Source organism: Caloenas nicobarica, chromosome Z (assembly GCF_036013445.1).
Source record: "Caloenas nicobarica isolate bCalNic1 chromosome Z, bCalNic1.hap1, whole genome shotgun sequence".
Taxonomy (NCBI): Eukaryota; Metazoa; Chordata; class Aves; order Columbiformes; family Columbidae; genus Caloenas; species Caloenas nicobarica.
Genome location: NC_088284.1, coordinates 85616501 through 85628835, shown reverse-complemented (window position 1 = coordinate 85628835; position 12335 = coordinate 85616501).

Here is a 12335-nt window from a genome sequence, read left to right as displayed (position 1 = left end):
GCAGTTGAGCTCAGTACTGATTGCCTGCGTTAAGTGCATTATTATTTAAGTTTGTTACTATATAAGTTACTTGGAAAACATCATTTTCATTTACAATTTTGAACAATTTTAAAATTGTTTTTATGGAATTTGTCTCGAGTAACAGGAACTTAATATGTCTTCTTACGGTGGTTATAACTGCAGATAAAATTAATTTCACCTTTTCTAGGGAAACACTGTGTAGCAATCTATAAATTTAAAACTAAGGAAGAAGGCACACTTCAATCAATTTTTAGAATATACTTGGTCTGAAGATTTACAGATCCAATATACCAGTCAATCAAAACAAACAAAGCAAAACAAAAGAACCCCAACACACAAACAAAACCCCACAAACAAACAAAAAACCCCACCAAACTTGAAATATTTAAAAAGAGCCAAGATTCTTAGTAAGTAAATATTAAGTATTCAGTTCTGAGGAATATATGTTAAGTACTGCAAGGAAGGAGTCACATCTATTAAATATGCATGTTCTTCTGAAATTTACACAAGTATATGTAAAATCTGTGCTCTAGGTGAACTTATCAGTCCTTGGACATGAAGAAATGCCACCAATTGGAGAACGTACCCATAGTGTGTGAATGCCTGTGTTGACATTTGAATTAATCTGCCAAGGAACTCTGTGGTTATTACAAGCCGTATAGCAAGTACATGAACAAATCCTAGGTCTTTTCAAAGTTATTAAAATGTAATTGCTTTCAGGATAGCCAAAAGAGCTGGGTTTTTTTTTACCGTTTGAAACTTAGCTCTGCATTTCTCAATACCTATTCCAAATGTTTCTTCTTCTTCATGAGCTATTCATGTCGCAGAATTTAATGGGGAGCAAACTAATTTATCGCTGCCCCAGTTCCTTGAAGTTGTCTACAGCACTGGGTTCTGCAGCGCTGGTACTTCATGAACATCATTTGTACACAGTGAAGCAGACCATCTAAATGCAATTTCCATACTTCCTCAGTAGAGCTTAGCTTTGCAATTCTTCAGTCATGTAAGTCAGAGGCGATGCCATTTTCTCAGGGAAAAAAGGGTTCGCATTGCCATTTTCTTTCACTGACCTTTTCCATTTTGATTGGTTCTTCGCAATAATTATGGTGTGGTGTGGTATTAGACAATACTAGTCAGTGTCATGTCTTCTAAAATACTGTAACTCTGGCCAACAAACTTCATTACCTAACATCTTTTGTTGCCTGGTATAAGTTTTCAACATTCAGATTATAGCAGTACTAATTAATTGTCTACCTTCTGCCTCTTATTGCTAGGCATATTGTTTTCTGATTGCTGGATGTTGCTCCAATTTAAAGTGCAATTTTTATTCATGCCATCCTGAGCCTTCTAGGTCAAATACATTTATAGGTGACTTTTATTAAGTAATTGGTACTTCTTTTGCAGTCTGTAAAATGTTACAGTAGTTTAAACATAAACTGGAAAACGAACAGAAATTACAACAGTTAAATCATTAATATAAACCGTAAAATTCCCTTGCAAGTGGAAGATGTGAACTTACAAAATCCTTGTTGCTGACTAACCTGAAGCTTTTATTAAATCCTTTTTGTTCACTGGCAATTAAAACACTGGTAATTAGTCAGGAGCAGCTGGGTGATTTTATGGAAGAGTGGAAGAGTGACTGAGCTAAATATAATATTGCCTAGAGAGGTTTTGGATGTGCAAAACTCAGCTGGACAACTTGCTCAAACTGGACCCACTTTCAGCAGGTGGTTGGACCTAGAGACCTCTGGAGGTCTCATCACATTCATGTGATCCTGTGATTCTCTCAGTATAGAATTAAATTTTCTGCAAAAGCCCCAGCCTATATTAGCTCAGTACCCAGTTTTATTTGCCTAGTGCAGAAAGCCTCTGCTTTATAAAACGGTGCTTGTTTTTCCCTAGGTTCTTTGGTTTTTCTTGCTAGCATTCCACAGTGCTCCTTGTTTATACCTTCTGTTAAGTTCTTGCCGAATTTCATCACAGATACGTGCCACTACTCACCATTGGGAGAATTTCATTTTATAAAAAATTAAGTAGCACAAAAGCATGAAGTCACTCTGATCTGACATCATGGTTTGGGCATTAAAATACATTCTGAAGTGTTTATTGAAAACTCAGAACAACAGAGTTAGCTAGAATGATGGACCTGATCAGATCATATTCCTGTTTATGGTACTTGTACCCTCTTTACAAAACAGTTCATAGCTAGCATATATTTTTAGCTTGTAGTTCCTCACGTAATTTTCAATGGACAAACCAACAGACAAACCAATGTGAGGAAGGGCTGCCTAAAGAGTCTTGTGGGTAGAGAAGTTGTATAGTAATAGGAAGTTGTTTACCTCATTAATGAAATTGCTATAGATCTATTTGCATTTTAATTAGGCACCTTGCAACAAGAACAACTATATGCATTGATTTCCCCCACCAGTTATAAATTAGCTGCCTACGAGAGACAACTGGAAACTCCCTTGGCCCACGCTTTTCCACAGATAAATATTTTATTATTATATATAACTTCTTATGTTAGTCTGCAAATACTACTTCTTTTGAGCTTCTTTTCCAGTGTTATTAGGGTGTACAAATATCTCCCACACACACCTTGAACACTTGCTTTGCTCTTTTTATTCCGTCCTCAGCTTGAGTAGTACCTCAAAGCAGAACATTTTCTTCCAGGAGACCCAGCAGAGGATGAGCTTCCAGTTCTGCCAATTCGCAGGTTATAAATGTCTTTATGGAACTGAAGGGCTTTATCTGAAAATGTAAACTTTTTTTTCAAGATCTGCCGAGGCTACTGCTTCCTTAAATGTTACACATTTTTTGGAACTATGACTACTTTTTTGCTTCTTCATGTAGCCATTTTTCTACTAAGTAATGAGGGATTTCTACCTGCTAAGCTAAAATAAAATTTTAACCAAAGATTACAGAAGTATCAAGTTGATTCACTCAGTTATATCTAATTATGGACGTGATAGAAATGGTGGGAGAGAGAACCTAGCCTCTTCTTCCAACTTTATTTTCAACTACATGAATTTCAAGCAGTGTTTGGTAGCACCTTGTGCTTGCTCATGATCAGGTACCAGTTAAGGTGCATGCTGTTCAAATTATTGCATTTCTGTCAAGGAGTTTAAGCTGTTTGTTTTTTCATATGAAGTCTCTCTTGAGTATTTTACACTTAGGTAGGCAAAACAAAGTGACTGTAAGGTACAAACGGATTCCCCTGGGACCTGCAGTGCTTAATAGCGTGTGATTCACTTATCCTCATCTTTGATGAATTTTTGTGAAATAACATGTTTCTACCGTATTGTGTGTAGTTGATATCACCAGGGAAGCAATTCCACTGTCAGATGAATGCTAGGTCGAGCCTTGTCAATGCAGATGAAAATTTGCAATTAGTATTCTGTACCTTGCTGCTAATGAACCATCTAATCAGGAAGTTTCTGTCTGTACTAGTAATCACCCTGTGAGTGTGAAGGTTATGGGAGTGCTTGACAAAATGAGGCAAATAGTGTTTTTACAGAAGCACTGATGTATTAGATGCTAAATGGGTTGTAAATTTATTTTACCTCTATGCTTTTCACTTCAGCAGAGTAGGCAAGTTAATAGACTGGCAGATCCTCCTCTAATTATATTTTCTCTTTCTTCCTTTCTTCCTTTCTTCCTTTCTTTCTTCCTTTCTTCCTTCCTTCCTTCCTTTCTTCCATTCTTCCATTCTTTCTTCCTTTATGAGTGAGACAACTCATAGAACAAACCAGAAAGTCCTAAAACTGTAACTACTGGAATTAAACTGGAAAACCCATCTGTTTCAGAGGAAGTAGTTGTATAGGCAAGGAACAGTTTCAAAGGTATTTGGACAAGATTTAAATTAGTATGTAGCATCATTTCACCTGATCAATACTAAGTGGTTTCAGAAGGAATTCAGACCCAACAACTCCAGCAGGCAACAGTGTGAAGGAGAAAGAGGAGCAAGAATCAGGAGGGCAGGATTAGTAACCAAGGTTGCTTGATTTTAACACACACTATATATGTAAATGCTATGCTTTCAGTAAATCCTGTGATTGTCTTAGGCACAGGGCAGGATCATAATTACAGTCATAAGGAGAGGCTAGGAAGGAGGAGATGGTTCTGGAACTGTTGTTCAAATTTTGGTCTTCACAGCGAGAAAGCTGAAAACCCACTTGGTTTCACAAGCTGAGCACTGGGCTGAGGGCCAGGAAAACAATTCTTTGCCCAGTTTTCCCTCACTGTGCTCACAGGTGAGGCGAGAGATATTTGTTTTCAGTGATAATTATTTGAGGTAATACAATTTGCAATGGAAATGAAAAACACAGTAATCATCAAAAAATAGTATGTGTTAACAGGCAAACAGAGAAGTTTATTAATTTTTCCTGAGCTCTAATATCCCTTATTATCTTTTTCCTTTATTCAGTCATTGTATTGACTGTTTGTGACAACGTTTAGAAAAGCATCTGACTATTTGGAGCTCTTTGATTTGCAGGTTTCCAGTTGAAGGATGTGACTTTCAGAAAGTCCAAAGCAAAAATTCCCTGCGGGCATCTCTGAAGTGTCTCAGTGTGAGTCCTGGCAAGTACTAAATTCCTCTTGGAAATCTTGGCCTCTGTGCTAAAGTATTAGATAATATTATGGGAACAATAGGTAACAGTAAGTGCCCCAAAGGAATATCAAGTCCCTGCTAGGTATTGGTTAAGACAGCATTCATCTTAATGCCAATGCATTTCTCAAAGGCCACAGTTTTGTACCAAACTAAATCCGGAAAGACTGTCAGTTTGCATTATACTGTTTATGAGGTAAAATGAAATATTCTGGCTTCCAAACTTGTGTTGATTCTGAATATTTCACACCTATTTTACTCACTGGCAGTGATACTGACCTCAGTGAAGATGACTGACATACATGATGTCACCATGTTCCCGTGCCAGTAAAAGGAAAATGTCCCCTGAATGGAGATGGCACAGCTTGATCTCTAAGCATCATGTTGGATGTGAGAGGTGGAAAGACTGGACGTTACTGCTGTAATTGATTTATATTCTGGTAGCGTCCAGAGGGCCCCTTGAATCGCCAGGTGGTTTGTTGCTGAAATCAGTTGCTGAACTGCATCTTAAATTTTGTGTATGGGCATGCTGAGATCTTTGCAGAGGCTGAATTTCACACAGTGCTTTCTATTTTTCTGACTATCAAGACTTTTCAACTTTTTTTTCAAGTAAAATATGGCATTTTTATAGTAACTTCCAATACAGTGAAAGCGTGGGTGAATAGGTTTGTTGTGCATAGGCAGCTGCTGGGAGGTCTTTTCTTGGCACCCAGGTTTGGAATTTGGCACCCGCATTCACCAAACAGTGTTTTGTGGGACTCAAGACTCCAATCTAAGCCCCTGAGTTATTGGGACACGAGAATTTCTAAGCCAGCACTTCTAAGGTAGTTACCATTTTCAGAGAAATACTATTTTGCTATCAGAAACTGCATCTTCAATACCTTGAGTATAAGCAAGTTGTTTCGTCCCATACAGAAGCACCTACAGGAATAAGTATGTTCACAGAGGCAAACTAGAAGTGTTACAGTGCTCCATCAATTTTGCCTAGTAAAAGAAATTGAAGAACTGGTTCTCCCCTTCAGCTTCCTTCTAAAATGAAATAACGTTAATCTTGGGATAACAACTAACCACACCGAAAGAACATGTACAACTGATCACAATGTTAGGCTGAAATATATTGAAATGGGTTTAGCTCCAGTGACACTCCACCAGCAAGTTGGTTTTGTTCTTTTGGGAAGGTAATTGTTACAAGGTGATTCTTACAAGATCATTTCATAGCATTACGCTTACTCTGGAATGACTACAAGAAGACCTTATCCTGCTGTTGCATTTATGCAGCCATTTTTCTCAGTTGTTATTTAATTGCAATGTTTGGGGTTTTTTTTATTTTGGCTAGTGTGTTTTTGTAAATAACTTTCCCTTAGAGATGTCTCGTACAAGCTCCTTTGTTAGCTGTTTATGCATATTGCATCACTAAAAAAGCAGAATTAATTATGTTTTTCTGGCTATTTTTAGATAACCATTTTTCTTCTGTGCTGCGTGCTTGCACAGTTCATATTCTAACTATTGCTTTTTTGACTGGAAGCAAGTTTGTCTTGCTCCAGGTTTTTAGAAGTGGCCTCAAAACATAATAAATTTACTTGTAATCTGCCTCTTGGTATCAGAATCTAATTGTATTTTCTTGGGAAAATGTTGTAATTACTATTCAAATATAATTAAGAAATCAGATAATGAATGTCACCTAAAATAAGAGGGTCCTGAAATTCTCACACTATAGTGATGCTTCAGAAACAGATGCAATTCTTTCATTATGTATTTTTTTTTTCCTTATAGTGAGAAGAGTAATATACAACATAAGTTTGTAACTGCAGCTTTTCATTCTGACTGTAAGTAAACTGGCAATGCATCATAGAATATGTAAATTGGGCTCGGACAAACGAACAACGACAGTAAAAATGTTCATGTAACCCTAAAACATCCTTCAGTTTTTACAATCTGGTGTCTTTGGGGGAAAATGTGTTATAGATTATACACATCCTTAACTTCATAATTCAAAACAAATAGCATCTACTAATTACACGGATAGTGGTTAAGGAGAGTACAGAATAGCATTTTAATCTCCTCCTACACCTTGAAGCACCTTGCCTCTCCAGCAGAGACATCGATTTTGATCGCCTGACAACTGTAACCATGCGAAGGTTCATCACAAAGGGAAAGAGAAGAGCTCTGAAAAGCCTTGATAAATACCAAGCTGGTAGGCTGATCTGACTGCTGCTAGCTGTCCTTATAATTGCAGGGTGGATATTATTCGAGGACACAAATGTTTAAAAGCTGCTGGTAATTTGTCAGCTTCATGCACTAACCTTCCAACAAAATAATTTGCCTTGCAATTTTTTACCCCATTCAGAAACTTCAAAGCATTATACTTTATTTCTGAAAATCTCTTCAACAGCAAATTTTTTTTTCTCTTAAAAATTATTGAGCACATTGTACGCAAATGTTTCTATATACATGTGTAGCTGTATCTTAGCCTATGCACCAATTCTACTGGGCAATGTAAATGTTCTGCAAGTGTGTGGCTTTATGGCTCAAATGTGACAGTGTCTGCCACATCCAGCTCAAGCAGCTGGCTTTGATAGCATGAACAGAGGTGCTGTACGTACAGCAAAGGTCTTTTCTGACTTGGCAAAGGAATAATTGTGGGTCAGTGGGGTGGAGAGGCGTGTGACAGAGCTGCACTGTGGAAAGACACAGGAGATGACTGTCTCCAGCAACACAGTTCTGTTTCATATGTAATTCAACAAGGTGTTAATGTCCAGGCATAAACAATCTGGTTGCATTGCGCCGTCCCCTAAATAAGCCTGGCTGGATAACAAGTGCAGGGCATCTATAATTGTTCATGTGGAACTTTCTGTTAACATAGTTGGACTGTTTACAATATTAAAGAAGCTTTTAAACTTGATAATTTGAAATGAGCTACCTACAGTACCTCCTCGTGTCATCACAAGCAATGGGTTCCTTAAGACCTCAGGGGACCGTGACTTAGTGCTGACCTGAACAAGAATGGACCTTGGCACACACATTGCTTCAGCTCTGCTGAATCCATATAGTAAACTAGTCAACTCCTCAGTACGTCAGTCCAATACTATGTCAAATATGCTCTCAAGTTTCAGAGTCATTTGAGCTGAAAACTTGCTATATCCTTGCAGCAGTACCAGATAAAAGAACTAGGATTTAAAGCATAAATCTAGTACAAAACCTTCATCTGAAGCCTTTCGTGTAAGAACTCTTAACTCCATATGCTCTACAAACTCGAAGAGCTAGAATGACCTTCAGGTTCCTATTACAGCAGAGAATATATACTAAAAGATCAGCACTTCTATGCAAAGTGCAGCTACTTTTCTTAGGAATAAAAAAACTATGAACACACTATGGAAAGGATGGAGAGAGTCTAGAATGCTTCTTACTTGTGTCCTGTGGCCCAACAAACAGCACCAGGCCTGACCGTAATAAAGCCCCAATCACCTAACTCTAGGGGAGAATAGCTGGCATTTCCCTCTACCCAATGATTTAATTGGGACTGTCAGCCAGGGGTAATTGGTTTCTGGCTGACTGAAAAAAGTGACAGTGACATCAGCTCTCTGCTACCCTTCATTATGGAAATTCTTGTTGCATTATAATAGAGCCCCAGCACACAGGGCTCTCCAGCAGAATTACGGGGCTCTTGTCATGCAGTGCAATGGAAATAGAGCGATCTAAGACACAGAGAAACCTTTTCAAGCTGTTTACCCCATGCATTTTCATAACACTAGGACTTTCGAGATGCAAGATTATTTTTGTACAGGAAAGTCTGGTTTTGCTTGTTTTACTGCAAATTGGATAATATTGTTGCAGTCATGATGGTCTAAGGCTGTAAACAAGGCAAGGTTTATTGGGGGAGGCAATACCTTTTATTAATAAAGTTGATGTGGCTGGAAAAATAAAGATGATTTGGGGCACATGAAGCCTTCTTGAGTTCATGTGCCCAAACCTGGTCTAGTTTTAGTTCAGATGGTCATACACACCATCTGAACTAATAATAGAGATTACGTTTCTCCCCAGTTCTTGCCTTGCTTATAGGAAAATACCTCTGTGATACTAGTACTGTATTATTCCAAAATGTTTAATTTTTTCTTGTTGACAGCATGGTCCAAACCAACAGAAAACTGATGTAAATGCTAATGTCGTCTTTGCACAGCTTCAGGCAGGGAGTACAGTTTTAATTTACAGTGATTTTTGTAACGCTGCTTGAGACTTACACCAGCAGAGGGGAAGACCAGGTATTTCCTCCACTGTTACTTTCATTCAGCTTTTCTCTCACTCTCCCTCCTTCTCCTGGGCTGCCAAGCACTATCAGATCAGGTGGAGTAGGCACGGATGACGGCACAACAAGCACTGGCAGGAATGCACACAGACAATTTCTCTCTACCCAAGGACTTCTCCAGCTGGTATATTTTTCAAAATGCAAAGGCAACGCGATGCATCTCTGAATCTACCTGTAGAGCAAGTCTAGCACTGAGTTCAGACTCAACAGACCTAACAAAACTTCTGTATTATTGTGACGGCAGCGAGTGTCTCATTCCTGGCCCCTGCTAATTTTACCTCGGGGCTGCACTGGAACAATGTTCCAGGAATAAATCTGCTTTGTGGGGCCTGTAGCTGTACAGCTTTCTGCAACTTGCACGCTGCATTAATCCCCGGAAAAGGATGGCAACGGCCAAGACCATTGTTATTCAATCCATACCCGCCTACAGCACACTCAAGAAAACAAGCCCAAGCAGGGCTACAGTGCCTGCCCTTCCCTGCGGTAAGCTTCTCGATGCGGTGAGGCAGGCTATTGCACTAAGAAAGGATCTGACCTCCTTCTCTACACATTTCACTTGCTGCACTTTAGAGAGGAGACAAGAGAAGAAGCCCGATAAACAGGATTCACATGCCAAAAATCCCGAACAGTACGACGAGCCTCCAGTTGATTAGTGCCCCAGAGAGACCTGCTTTGAGAGACTGGGGTGGTCTTTTCATGGCCTATTTGAAAGAATTTCTTGGCAATGGTTCCAGCAATGGACTTTATTCAGCGCTGTTGGCTAGAAAACTTGTTGGAGTCTCTAGGCAATCTTACAACCCTTTCACTTCACAGCCTAATTTAAAACATTTGTGTGTAAGTGGTAACTGGCTTTAAAATACATAAAAATCTCAGACTGGAGGAAGTGTGGGCTCTGTGGGTTCCTCCCTAGGTCACACCCATCACTGACACATCTGGGATACAGAAAGGATGAACGACAGAGTGGGTCATGTTTCAGCAGTGTCAAACACCGTGAACCCATGGAAAATTAGCTCTAAAATTCCTAGAGAAGCGGACATTTACCTTAGATCAATGTTGTGGCCAAAGTGAAGGTGGCTGTTTAGCAGGAGATGTGGATGTTTATGCTACTAGATTTGTAACTGGGTACTTACAGTGAAGAGCTGTTAAAGAATATACTGGGAATAAACTGAAATGACTCAGCCAGGTCTTAAAACTTGCATGCTTTTTTAATGTAATTTTATTTCTGTTTGGTTGGCAGCTAAGTGCTTAACATCAGAGTTGATTCCTTATCTGCTTATTGTTTAAATTGTATTTGAGTCAAATATGTGTCATTTCTAGTTTCACTGTATCTCAGAAGTGAAGATTTTTAGCTGGAGAAGTGTTTCAAGAGGAAACTGCTTCCTCCAACATCAGACACTTTTGCACAAAGCTGCTTCTCAATTTCCAACAATTCAAGAATATTTATTTGATAAATATACTATTTTCTTGAACAAATCTAAACAACTGCATCTGCAAATTATGTACAGTCTCACATAGGTGAGCAATTGCTTATTCTTTGATTAATGCTGTCTCTAATTAACACAAAAGTCAGCTTTTTAATGTCTGTGACAGATATTCGATTAACTGTCAAAAAAATTTAGCATGAATAAGCATTGGAACAAAAAGGATTAAGTTAAATTTTGCCTGTACCACTTTAACTGTAAAAGAATTAATGCTGAAAGAACCCTAATGACCTGAGAGTTCAAGCACATTTTGTTTCCAGAGCATAATTATTGTAGCAATGCCAGCCATGGTAATGGGTCACTTAGCATGGTATCATTTTTCTTTGAATTAAATGCTTCATGTTACATGAAACAGCAAAAGAGAAAAGGTGTTACTTAGGCTTGCTGTAAGCCAAAATGCCTACTGAACTTGTAGACTTTAGCAATTAGGACCGATGTAGATGCTTTGTAGACTGCCAAGAAACCCTATAGTACTCAACACAGAGCAAATGCCAGCAACAAAAAAATAAAAAATCAGGTAGTTGTCTAGAGAGAGGAAAGAAGAAGAAATGAAGGGCACTGCCAAAGACATTGAATTTACTTCTTAAACTGCAATGGGAAGAAAATTACGACTGGGCCAAAGTCCATGCTGTAATGCAGAGGCGCAATTTCTACTTTCTTTGTGAGGAGACTGGATGCCATCTTTGAGTTCCGCTGATGGAAGTAATTATGCCCAGAATATTTTTGCTTGGCCAAACTTCTTCACTTATTTTACACCTACGGACAGGCACCATGTTTGTTTTTAAATGAGAATAAAAGGCTTCTACTAGTAATTAAACTTTCTGCACCTGAAGCATCTCCCAAGTATATGCAGAAATATAAAGCCTCAGAAAAAAAAATTAGTTATGTTGAATATCTGCATGACTTTTTCCATGCCAGGGAACAGGTTAGGAAAATTCTGGTCCATAGCAATCTAGTAGTTACAAACTAAAACACCTGAATCCCAGTACAGTACAGTGACAACTAAGCAAGTCTCAGGTCTCTTCCTCAGAATGGTTTCCTACCTTGGTTACCCTTGCTGCCAAAATAGTTCTCATCGCAGTTGCATTTTCCTTATGTACTTCACTCATTAAAACTTATAAAGCACGTAGCTTTACACTTCCAACCTCTAGATGCTTGCTGTGGAAACAGTGAGACCCAGGAAGCCAGGTATCCTGACTAAATGATATTTTTATGAACTTGCTATTCAGATTAGAGTGAAATGTAAGTCTCAGCTTAAACCTTACAGTGTGTTGCTCTCAAAACTCCCTTTTTCCATACAAAAGAAAAAGATAAACTTATTTTTATAGTTTATGTACAGTTTAATTATGGTTCTACAGAAATGAAAGCTGGCCAAGCACAAACATCCTAAAAGAGTGGATGCCCCAAAGATAAGCTTTCAGTGCAAGAAAAACATAGTAAGATTGATTGCTCTATTGTTACTTATTGATGCCATCATTACCCTCTGAAGTAATTACTGAATTAGAGTCAATACTATTTAAAATATTATTTGAAATGATTGAATATTAAAATATCATTTTATTTTAATGTACTATTACAAGAAACAATGAAGTTAAATAATGGTAGACTTAAAATGCAGAGGAAGGCCGTGAGTACCAACAGTATAGCCACAACCAGTAGCTAGCAAACGTTTTGAGAATTTTTAATATTTTTATTGAAACATGCAGCACCTGGAAGCCATGCAGTGTTTATTACACGAAGTGACAACTAGTATCAATTCACAAATCCTACTCATAAATACAGAACGCGCGTCGTGGAATAAAGTTTAATCCTGCATTAACATTTCTTTAAAACTCCCAGGAAAACAACTCGTGTTCGGTGTCACATCGTCACTAGCAAGGTTAACTTTGGAAAACTAAAGATACAATTGATAGGAGGGTGA